At 47.7% G+C, this 11,264-nt stretch overlaps 1 long non-coding RNA gene across 9 annotated transcripts in view; it reads right to left on the bottom strand.

Annotated features, from left to right (window-relative positions):
• Positions 1-11,264, bottom strand: part of LOC102901282 — a 68,208-nt gene that overhangs the window by 32,507 nt on the left and 24,437 nt on the right. For all 9 annotated transcript variants that reach the window (XR_006591385.1, XR_002739155.2, XR_006591389.1 and 6 more), the window contains 2 exons: positions 10,514-10,653; positions 7,065-7,174 (listed from right to left, as the gene is read on the bottom strand). This is a non-coding gene — a long non-coding RNA (uncharacterized LOC102901282). The remainder of the gene's footprint in view (positions 1-7,064; positions 7,175-10,513; positions 10,654-11,264) is intronic.

Raw genomic sequence — 11,264 nt, 5'->3', positions numbered from 1 at the left:
CAACCCCAAGACCAATTCAAGACTCTGATCAAAGGCCCTACCCATGAAGCCAGCTGTCCCTAAACCCCCAACCAGATCTTCCTTACCTCTGCACTTCCTCTGTGAATCCCACATGATTTCCCCCAGATTTGTCCAGTGTAATTGTTAAGAGTAGGAGCTCCTGAATCGGGGGCTAGGTTCCTGTCCTCTGATTCTGCCCTTACCCCCATGTCACCATAGGCTTCCTGCTTATAATGAGCTTTAGGACCGAGACTTCCTGGTATTCTCTGTTGACACAGTGCATAGGGAGGTGCTTTACACAAAAGGAGGGGTTCCATAAGAGTTCATTATCACATCCTATTGAAATCACAACCCACCGATCATTCCTACTCTGTTATGCAGATTGTGAGAGGTGACCATGGGCAAACTATTTCACTTCTCTCTGCCTCAGTTTCTTCATCTGTAAATGGCCATCATTACAGTGCCCACATCATAAAGGGATATTATAAGAATAATGTGAATATATAAATAATAATGCAACATCCTGGGAGAATTTGAGGCTTATAGAAAAGTTACATACAGAGAAGGACAGATTCCATATGTTTTCACTCCTAGGTGTATCCTGAGAAACTTAACAGAAGACTATGGGTGAGGGAAAGAAAAAAAAATGGTTAGAGAGGGAGGGAGCCAAAACATAAGAGACTCCTAAAAACTGAGAACAAACTGAGGGTTTATGGGGAGTGGGAGGGAGGGGAAAGTGGGTGATGGGCATGAGGAGGGCACCTGTTGGGATGAGCACTGGGGGTTGTATGGAAACCAATTTGACAATAAATTTCATAATAAAAAATAAATAAATATAAAAATAAATAAATAAATAAATAAAAATAAAAACTATTGAAGGATTAAAAAAAAAAAAAGAAAAGTTACAAAGGTAGAACACAGTTTCCACATACCCCCTCACCGGGTTTCCCCTAAAGTTATTCCCCATAAAGTTACCCCCACGACCGTGGTTTATCTATCAAAATAAGAAATCCCAAAGCTGGAATTTAACTTCAGACTTCATTCGGATGCCCCTGGTTGTTCCCGTGTTTCTGTTCCAGGGTCTAATCCCACATTTGTACTTGGGACATTCTTCATAAAATATCTAACATGTATGGGGCAAGGGTTCTTCTAAGTGCTTCTATATACCAGCTCATTTCGTTGTGACACTAACCCCATCGCAATGACCCTGTGAGATGGTTACTATTATTATCCCCCTTAGATAATGACACTGGGGCTTCAGAGGTTAAGTAGCTTGCTCAACATTACACAGCTAGAAAGACCAGAAATGAGACCAGCTGTGTCTGACTGCAAACTCTTTCTCCCAATGAGCAACAAGTACTGTCTCTCAGGATTTTTTTTTTTTTTAATGTTTATCTATTTTTGAGAGAGAGAGACAGAGTGCAAGCAGGGGAGGTGCAGAGAGAGGGAGACACAGAACCCGAAGCAGGCTCCAGGCTCTGAGCTGCCAGCACAGAGCCCAATGCGGGGCTCGAACTCACAGACCGCGAGATCGTGACCTGAGCCGAAGTCGGACGCTTCACCGACTGAGCCACCCGGGCGCCCCAGGAATATAAATTACCAAGAAGATCTTGGCAAAAGAAATCTGAATTGCAGTTTTTCAGGATAACCTCTAAGAGCCCCTGGATCTTCCCACAACAAAATGGACTGAGCACCTAACCTGACCGGCCCTAAGAAACCACAAAGAACAGGCAGGGTTAAGACGCTCAGGGAGCGTCCAGTCTGGTTTGGCAGAGACACAAGTAATCAGGCCATCTCAGGACGGAGTGGAAAGTGAAGGGTGGACGGGGGATGCTAAGGGACACAGAGGAAGGGCACCTCACCCAGCGGGTGGTGCGGAATCCTGCAAGGTCCCCGTAAGAGGAGACGCGCGAGCCGAGGCTCGAAGGCTGGTTGGGATTGGCCAGGCCACGCGGCAAAGAGGGGGTGAGTAACGAGAAGACATTCTTAGCGACAAGAACTGCACATGTGAAGCCTGGAAGCAGGAGAGAGCCTGGCCTGTCAAAGCTGGAAAACAGAGCCCACGGCAAGGAGAAGAGAAATAATATCGGGGAGAAGCAAGGCCAGGCCCCAGAGGGCCTTCTTCATTCCTGGTGTCGCTCCAGGTTATGACAAGCTATGCCGCAGCCACACACAACCCCAAAGCTCCGTGGGCTTCAGTGTAACCAAGACTTATTTCTCACTCGTGTAAAGTCCAATGGGGGGAGGGCAGCCCCCCCCCCCCAACTCTGTAACTACAGCTTCTGGAACATGGGCCTGGGAGGCCCCTTGCAGAAGGGAGAAGAGGCATCCTAAGCGTGTTGCTCTTAACTCCCTGGGCCTGGAAAGGACGCGTCGCTTCCCCTCACATTTCACGCGACCCCCACCTTCACGGCGAGCAAAGGTGGTCTGTGTGCCAGCAAGACGCGATGCCACGGGAAACAAAGTACTGTGTCCACCCCACCACGATAAGGAATTCGAAACTTCCCCCGTGCGCTCAAAGTTTTAAGCACGAGAATCACATGGTCCAGTTGGCATTTTGGGGAAGCTCGCTCTGGCTGTAAGGTCAAGAAGACAGAAGAGGGAGGGATGACAGGAAGCAAGGGGACTAGGACACCTGCCGTATCCTGAGCAAGCCGGGAGGGTGACAGAGCAGGGACTGTGGCAATACACCCAGAACTGGATGGGTTTAAGAGCTTTGTCAGAGGTAGAGTTGACAGAATTCCAGGAGTGGGAGGTGGCGGAAAAATGGGTGGAGGATTAAGAGAAAAGGGAGTGAAGGAGGGGCCCAAATTTCTGACCTGGACAGCTGGTGGCCGTGGCCGGAAGAGCCCCGGGCACTGAGGCAGGGAGAACGAGTCTGTAAAAACGGGCAAAGATAGAACCTGGGGGGTGGGGAGGGGCACGTGTGGAGCCACAGGGGCAGGATGGGAGGGTAAAGCCTGATTCTCGGCAAAGGGAAGTCAGGCAAAGTGCCTAAAACTGAAAAAATCAAAGACAGGATCAATATAACCATATTCTTTGGTGATATCAAAAACACAAACGAAAAAAATCAGCCAAAAGCGTTTCATGCGTCTGCCTCTAGCGAGTAAAAAAAAAAAACAACACAAGGAAATGATGGAAGACTGCCACTTCCCATAACAAATTTTGTAGAACTACAACTCTTTAAATAAACTATGTACGTATATATTTGATTACAAAAAATTGAGTGTTTCTTTAAAAAAAAGACAAGACTGGGGCGCCTGGGTGGCTTAGTTGGTTGAGCATCCAACTTCGGCTCAGGTCATGATCTCACGGTCTGTGGGTTTGAGCCCCACATCTGGCTCTGTGCTAACAGCTCAGAGCCTGGAGCCTGCTTCAGATGCTGTGTCTCCTCTCTCTCTGCCCCTCCCCCACTCGTTCTCTCCCCCTCTCTCTCTCTCCCTCCCTCCCTCTCTGTCTCTCTCTCAAAAATAAACATTAAAAATTAAAAAAAAAAAAAAAAGACTGGCTGCTGCAGGGTGTTGCTACCTTCAAGAGGTGTCCTTCACCACTTTGCACAGAGGGGGGTCCACCAGGATTTCAAAATTTTTTTAAAAATTTTTAACATTTATTTATTTTTGAGAGACAGAAAGAGACAGAGCACAAACAGGGGAGGCGCAGAAAGAGAGAGGGAGACAGAAGCCGAAGCAGGCTCCAGGCTCTGAGCTGTCAGCACAGAGCCCAACGAACCATGAGATCATGACCTGAGCCGAAGTCAGACACTTAATCGACTGAGCCACCCAGGTGCCCCTGTCCACCAGGATTTCAAAGGGCAACATGCCGGGGAGGGGGCTCTTCCTACTTCCTGCCATATGTCATCATTCATACTGTGACCCTGAACTTGATTCTCAGAAAAATCAGAGAGGGCTTTCTAAGGAAGACCATGTTTGACCTGGCTCCTGAGAATCACAGAATTTCCAAAAGGAAGGAGCACTTCAGGTGGGTGTTAAAGGTGAAAGCTTGGCAGACAGAGAGAGAGATGTTCTGGAATGACAGTAGCTCTGTTTGGCGGCCCAGAAGGCAGATGCAGTGCTCTGGGATGGAGACAGAAGAACAATTAGGTGGCTAATGGCACTGTTTGGGGCAGGGTACTCGCAAAATGAGGTCCGTGGGCCACCTGCATCAGGGTCCTAAATATCACTCAGTGCTTCCATCTTCAGGAGGGGGAATCTGCATTATCGTATGTTTTCTGGGTGAATCCTGCACACCACTAAAATTCGAGAAACACTGGTCGAGCGGGAGGAGATAACATCCTGAAATAAAATAGTAACAGTTTGAATGGAAAGGAGGAAACAGTCATCAGACCGAGGGCCTCTTGGATCCAGAACTGGCCTCTGCCAGCAGTCAGGGCACATGGCCCCACTGCCTAAAGAAGTGTCGATGATAGGGAGCCAGCAACACCCCACACTTCCTGCCCACCACCTCCCGCCATCGCTGCCTCGTAAAAGGACCTCCACTCCATACGATACGGCGTGAAAAGTACTGACCTCCAGTCTCAGCTTTTCCACTATGTGTGTGTTTTAACAAGTCATTTCGGGGCGCCTGGGTGGCGCAGTCGGTTAAGCGTCTGACTTCAGCCAGGTCACGATCTCGCGGTCCGGGAGTTCGAGCCCCACGTCAGGCTCTGGGCTGATGGCTCGGAGCCTGGAGCCTGTTTCCGATTCTGTGTCTCCCTCTCTCTCTGCCCCTCCCCCGTTCATGCTCTGTCTCTCTCTGTCCTAAAAATAAATAAATGTTGAAAAAAAAAACAAGTCATTTCATTGCTTGGGTCTCAGTTTCCTCAACCGTAAAATGGGGTGGTTAGACTAGATTACCTCAAAGGCCACCTCAAATCTAACCTCCTGAAAACAACTATGGATGATATTCAGAATCTAAGAGAACTCCTGAAAAAAAAAAAACAAAAAAAAAACAAAAAATAAGAACCCCAATAGAAAAATTGGCCAAGAATATGAACAGGCAACTTATAAAAGAAGAAACTCAAAAAACTAACAAGCATATAAAGAGGTGTTCGCGCTTGTTAATAATCAGAAAAATGCAAATTAGAACAATGGACTTCATACTTATTAGATTGGCAAAAAATGGAAAGCTGGATCACGTCTCGTTTGGCAGGGATGTGGGGCTACGGGGACCCTGGTGCACCGCTGAAGGAGCACAGTCGGGTAGAGACAGCCTGGAGAGCAATCTGGAACTACTTAAGCCAAATTAAGCGTATGCCTCCCTGTGACCTAGCAAGTCTGCCCAGGCCCCTGTGTGTCGCCCACAGAAACGATCACACCGGCCTATGATGGAACCCACATGAGGACATCAAGTGCAGGAGGCTGGATGAGTGAGCAGGTAAAATTTATAGAGTGCTACAGAATGGCACAAGCAACTGACTAGCTGTCCGTTCGGCAACACGGCTGGATCTTGAAAACAATGCTGAGTGGAAAAATAAGGGGGGGGGGACCCTAACAATACTCTATAACCGTGAGAGCACACAAGTCCTTACAATGTCCCACAAGGCCTTAGATGATCTTCCTCCCCCTCCCCCCACACTCCCTCTACCTCCCTGACAGCACCCCTGTCCCCAGTGCTCACTCTGGCCCAGCCTCACCAGCCACCCTGCTGTAGTCAACACATGCAGGGTGGTGATGCTGCTACAGGACCTTTGCACTGGCTACTCCCTCCATCTAGAATCATAAGCATTCAAAATCCTCTACGCACACGCGCACTCACGCGCGCACACACACACACACACCCTTGGTCCCCCTTACTCAGCTCTATTTCTACCTCAGACAACAATCAAATGTAATAAGTGAAAGGTAGTAAGTACTATCTCCCCACTCCCACCTTTTACTATGTGAGTGAGAATTTTTGCCTGTTTTGTTCACTGATGTCCCCCAAGGCCTAGAACAGAGCCTACCATAAAAGAGGCACTTAATACATTTTGTTGACTAATTGAATGATTACAACACCATACCACTCACACACACGTCAAATGCAATTTTAAACACATTCACTGGGGCCCCTGGGTGGCTCAGTCGGTTAAGCATCCAATTCTTGATTTTGGCTCACGTCGTGATCTCACGGGGCATTATTTGAGCCCCGCATCCCTGCTTGAGATTCTCTCTTTCCCTCTCTCTCTCTCTGCCTCTCCCCAACTTGCACTCTCTCTGAGAATAAATAACATTTAAAAACAAAATAAATAAATAAACACATTCAATGAATATCATTCAATGAATGGTGAGTGAGAATGAGGGTTAAAGGATATTAAATTTATTTTTTTTAATGTTTGTTTTTGAGAGAGAGAGACAGAGAGAGAGAGAGAGAGAGAGAGAGAGAGAGAGAGAGAGCATGAGCAGGGGAGGGGCAGAGAGAGAGGGAGACACAGAATCTGAAGCAGGTTCCAGGCTCCGAGCTGTCAGCACAGAACCCGACACGGGGCTCAAACTCACAAACTATGAGATCGTGACCTGAACCCAAATTGGACACTTAACCGACTGAGCCACCCAGGCGCCCCAAGGATATTAAATTTAAAAAGGGAAGGGCTTAGCATGGAAAGACGATGAGAAGGTGCCATTTAGTGAGGAGTATGGGTAATTTAGGCTTGTGTAATTGAGATTAACACAGGGAGGTGACATCACTGTCCACTCACCCTCCCCTCTGCCCATCAGCACATCTGTTGAGAGTTCCCCTTCCTGCCAGATCTTTGCCTGAAAAAAACCAAGCCCTGGCTGTGGGGAAGGGCCCTCTGTTCCATCTACACAGCTGCCGTCTCTGAGATTGCAAGGTCACAACAGAGCTGAGGATACCTCGTGGGCAACAGTGCACACAACCCCACCCCCCCCCACCCCCGGCTCCTCAGTTTCCCCAAACAAAAGCTCTGCCCGAGGAGGAGGGGACTGGGCTCCACCCAGAATGGTACCTCAGACTGTAGAGGGAGTTCCAACTCACAAAGCCTTTCTGCAGCCTTGAAAGATCTTACTGTCCCATTGTATGAATACGAAAACTAAGGTTTAAAAAGGTTAGCAGTCATCCTATGTCACCTTGTTAGTGCCCGGCAGGACCGACATGTGCAGCGACCAGTTCTTCTTAACCCCGTGTTTTGTGTTTTCACTACCAATATCATCTGTCGCTCGGTGCAAAGAAGACGGCCCTGTTAGGGAAATCGACAAAATTAATTCTTCCAGATTTGATTTTGCATGATTCTGCCATCAGCTCTTTCCTGTTGCTAACCGCTCTTTGTCTCTAGGATTCAAATTCAAAACCTGTGGATTTGATACAGGCAGTCTGAAAGCTAATGTTAGAAAATAAGGCCAAACAGATCATCTATTACTATTAAGAATAAAGGATTTAAAAGGATTATCTGCTCTTTGCAAGCCGCCAGACGGGTGGAGACAGCACACTCGCAATCCACTCTGGCAATAAGTTCTGATATTGCTGGGGGGGGGGGGGGGGATTGAGGGAGGACTCAGTGGGAATCTGGGGCGATCTGAAGGTAGTGCTGGGTGATTGACAAGGATCAGATTAGGAAAGGGTGCAGCTAACTGGTTTCTTAAGCAGACCAATTATTTAGGCCAAGAGATTAATACTTAAGAACAATACAGTCTGGGGGCACCTGCATAGCTCAGTCGGTTGAGCGCCTGACTTCAGCTCAGGTCTTGATCTCATGGTTCTTGGGTTCGAGCCCTGCGTCAGTCTCTGTACTGACAGCTCGGAACCTGGAACCTACTTTGGATTCTTTGTCTCCCTCTCTCTCTGCCCCTCCCCCTTCATCCTCACTAACACGTCCTCTGTCTCTCTCAAAAATAAATGAACATTAAAAACATTCTGGGGGGGGGGGGCACCTGGGTGGCTCAGTCGGTTAAGCATCTGACTCCAGCTCAGGTCATGATCTCGCGGTCTCTGAGTTCGAGCCCCAAGTCGGGCTCTGTGCTGACAGCTCAGAGCCTGGAACCCACTTCAAATTCTGTGTCTCCCTGTCTCTCTGCCCCTCCCCCACTCATGCTCTGTCTCTCTCTCTCTCTGTCAAAAAAAAATAAACATTAAAAACATTTTTTAGTTAAAAAAAAAACACAGTCTGGGGGCATCTGGGTGGTTCAGTTGTTTGAGCGTCCAACTTCAGCTCAGGTCATGATCTCATGGCTCATGAGTTCGAGCCCCAAATCAGGGCTCACTGCTATCAGCGCAAAGCCTGCTTTGGATCCTGTGTCCCTCTCTCTCTCTCTGCCCCTTCTCCTGCTCACGTGCTTTCTCTCTCAAAAATAAATAAAACATTTTTTTTAAAAAAAAGAACAATACAGGGGCGCCTGGGTGGCGCAGTCGGTTAAGCTTCCGACTTCAGCCAGGTCACGATCTCGCGGTCCGGGAGTTCGAGCCCCGCGTCGGGCTCTGGGCTGATGGCTCAGAGCCTGGAGCCTGTTTCTGGTTCTGTGTCTCCCTCTCTCTCTGACCCTCCCCCGTTCATGCTCTGTCTCTCTCTGTCCGAAAAATAAATAAACGTTGAAAAAAAAATTAAAAAAAAAAAAAAGAACAATACAGTCTGGTGTATGATGACTTGGGGTCTACTTGGATGCCCACTCACTGAAGTGACCATAGGCACGTTCCCAGTCAGCAAGGTGGATAAGAATAGGCCTGATCCTTTGATCTGGTCTCCCTCAGAAGCAGTTCATGGCTTATAGTTCTTCACCTCACTGAACTTGGCCCATACACGTGGGTACACTTGGTGGGAGCTCTATAAACCTCTCACTGAAGGCCATGTGATTACGGCTTTACACTGAAGCCCTGAAACCTTGCAAGTCTCCTACTAGGAAGCCTCTTTGGGATTACCAGTTGTCAGTGAAAATCCGTTTAGGCTGATCTCGTCTCAAGCCCTCATCCCCACCCAACAAACAACACATAAAAAGAAATCAGCCTTAAGGATCACTGTTATCGAGGCATTGAGATATTTCCTCATGAGCTGCGTGGACCTTGAACACATTGTAATCTCTGTCACGCTCATTTTCCCTCAAGTTAAAATGGGGATTAAACTCGTGTGTGGTCCTAAAATTTAGAGATTATTTCTATGAGGAGCTAATACCCAACCCCTGGCACAAAATAAGCCTTTGAAAAATGGTACCTTCAGGGAAAGATAAGCCATCTTAGCCACCACCCCTCCCCTCCACCTTCATCCCACCCCCCCATCCCCCCCACCCGACCCCTCATGGAAACCTTCCCTTTCAGATGGTACTCAGACAATCTAATGTTACCTGACACCTACCAGCTGCATGACCTTAAACAAGTCATTTGCTCTCTCCAGGCTTCAGTTTTGTCATTAATAAAAATAAAGGCCATGGACCAGAGGTATCCCTGCCACCTCCCAATTTTGATGTTTGTGATTATGAGTTTTAGTACAAAAGAGCTCTACGAGCAGCGAATTTTGATTTCTCTAAACCTTACAGATGGCTTGTGCGTAGTTTTATTTAAGCTCAAAAGAGAAACAAACAAACAAAACAGTGTCTGGAGAATGAGACAGAACTTGGCCCTCAGACCTTGAAACCCAGGCAGAGATTCACGTAAGCAAACAAGAACACAAGATGCATTCAATTAGCATAAACTGTGGTCATAGAAGAGAAAACAAACCTCTCAGCCTGGAGATGCTAGGGAGTGCTTCAGCAAGGAAGAGACTTCTGAGCTGGGATTTCAAGGACGGAGGTCAGGGTAAAAACATTTCAAACAGAGGGAAGCATGTGCAAAGTCCCCAAGAGAGGTGAGGGCGTGACACATGGAAGGATTCAAAAGGGGAGAACACCATAGCTACAGTATAGACAAGAGTGCTGCAAAACAAAGTGCGAGAGACAGAAAAAAAGCCAGATCATGCAGGACCTTGAGGGCTATGGAAAGACAGGAAGTCACTGAAGGGCTGTAAGCCCAAGGCAGATATGACCAAGTGTGAATCTTTGAATTTTTTTAAATGTTTATTTATTTCTGAGACAGAGAGAGACAAAGCATGAGCAGGGGAGGGGCAGGGAGAGAGGGAGACACAGACTCCGAAGCGGGCTCCAGGCTCCAGGCTCCTAGCCGTCAGCACGGATCCCGACGTGGGGCTCGAACCCACGAACTGCGAGATCATGAGCTGAGCCGAAGTCCGGCGCTTAATTGACTGAGCCACCCAGGCACCCCAAATGTAAATCCTTTAAAAAGTGACTCTGGCTATGGCTGTCGTGAAGAAATCAAATTAGAAGCAGAAAGCAAAGATACAGGGAGACAACTGGGGGATACTGCAAGAGTTCGGATGAAGGAGGATCGTGGTTTCCTGGTGGCAGTGGGGATGGAGAGAAGTAGATGATCAGAGAGGCCCTTAGGAGGTAAAGACAGGGAATTGGCAAAGGACTGGATAAGACAGCGAGGGAGAGGGAAGTAGCAAGGATGAATTCCAGGGCTGGATGTCCACAACTGGCTGGACGGTCCGGTCCTAGAAGGGACGCTTAGAGTCACCGGAGCTGGGTTTTATTACCTTGAGATTCACACGGCAGCACAGGAGAGACGCCAGGCTGGCGATATGAGTGGACAGTTCCGTGGCATCTCAGTTGCAAATGTTGACACAGGATTCCTCGGTGAGAAGTCTGCTGAAGCCAGAGTTCCGTATGAGATTACCTGGAGAAAAGAGTGTCCAAGGAGAAGAGAGGCCGATGCAAGCCCACGTTTAGATGAGTAAAAAGGGATGAACGGCAAGTGACTGAGAAGAATGAGAAGGAGGAAGAAAAACACAAAAGTCTTTTCTCAGACTCTGACAAATTGTTTTTCGTTGGCTCTGCTTTTACAAAGAAAACCTGAAAAAGCAAGCAAACAAACCGCCACAGCCGAAGGGAAAGATTAAAAATAAAGAAGCCCGGCTATTCCATGTATATAATGATTATTCCTCAGATTACCAAGAATTACCCCAAGAATTGCCAAAATTCTCACTTCTTAAGGAAGATTGTTTATTTATTTAGAAAGCCCATGCCATGCTTCCCTTTAGGCAGATTATACTTTCCCATCAATTGACTTTGGCCTTGGCCGTATGACAATGGATGTGGGCAGATGTGATACACGTGACGTCCAAGCAGAAACTTTAAATATGCCTTACAGATTGGCTCCGGAGTTTCTGTCCTTCACCATGAGAACAGCATGTTTCTTCAACTGGGATCCCGAGGTGAGAGGACACAAAGAGCAGAACATAACCCAGGGAAGCCCAGGAAAGGCAGCATTAATTCAGCCCTCAGATA

Source organism: Felis catus, chromosome F1 (genome assembly GCF_018350175.1).
Source record: "Felis catus isolate Fca126 chromosome F1, F.catus_Fca126_mat1.0, whole genome shotgun sequence".
Classification (NCBI taxonomy): domain Eukaryota; kingdom Metazoa; phylum Chordata; class Mammalia; order Carnivora; family Felidae; genus Felis; species Felis catus.
Note: the sequence above shows the minus strand (reverse complement) of the source record. Positions and strands in the feature narration are given on the sequence as shown.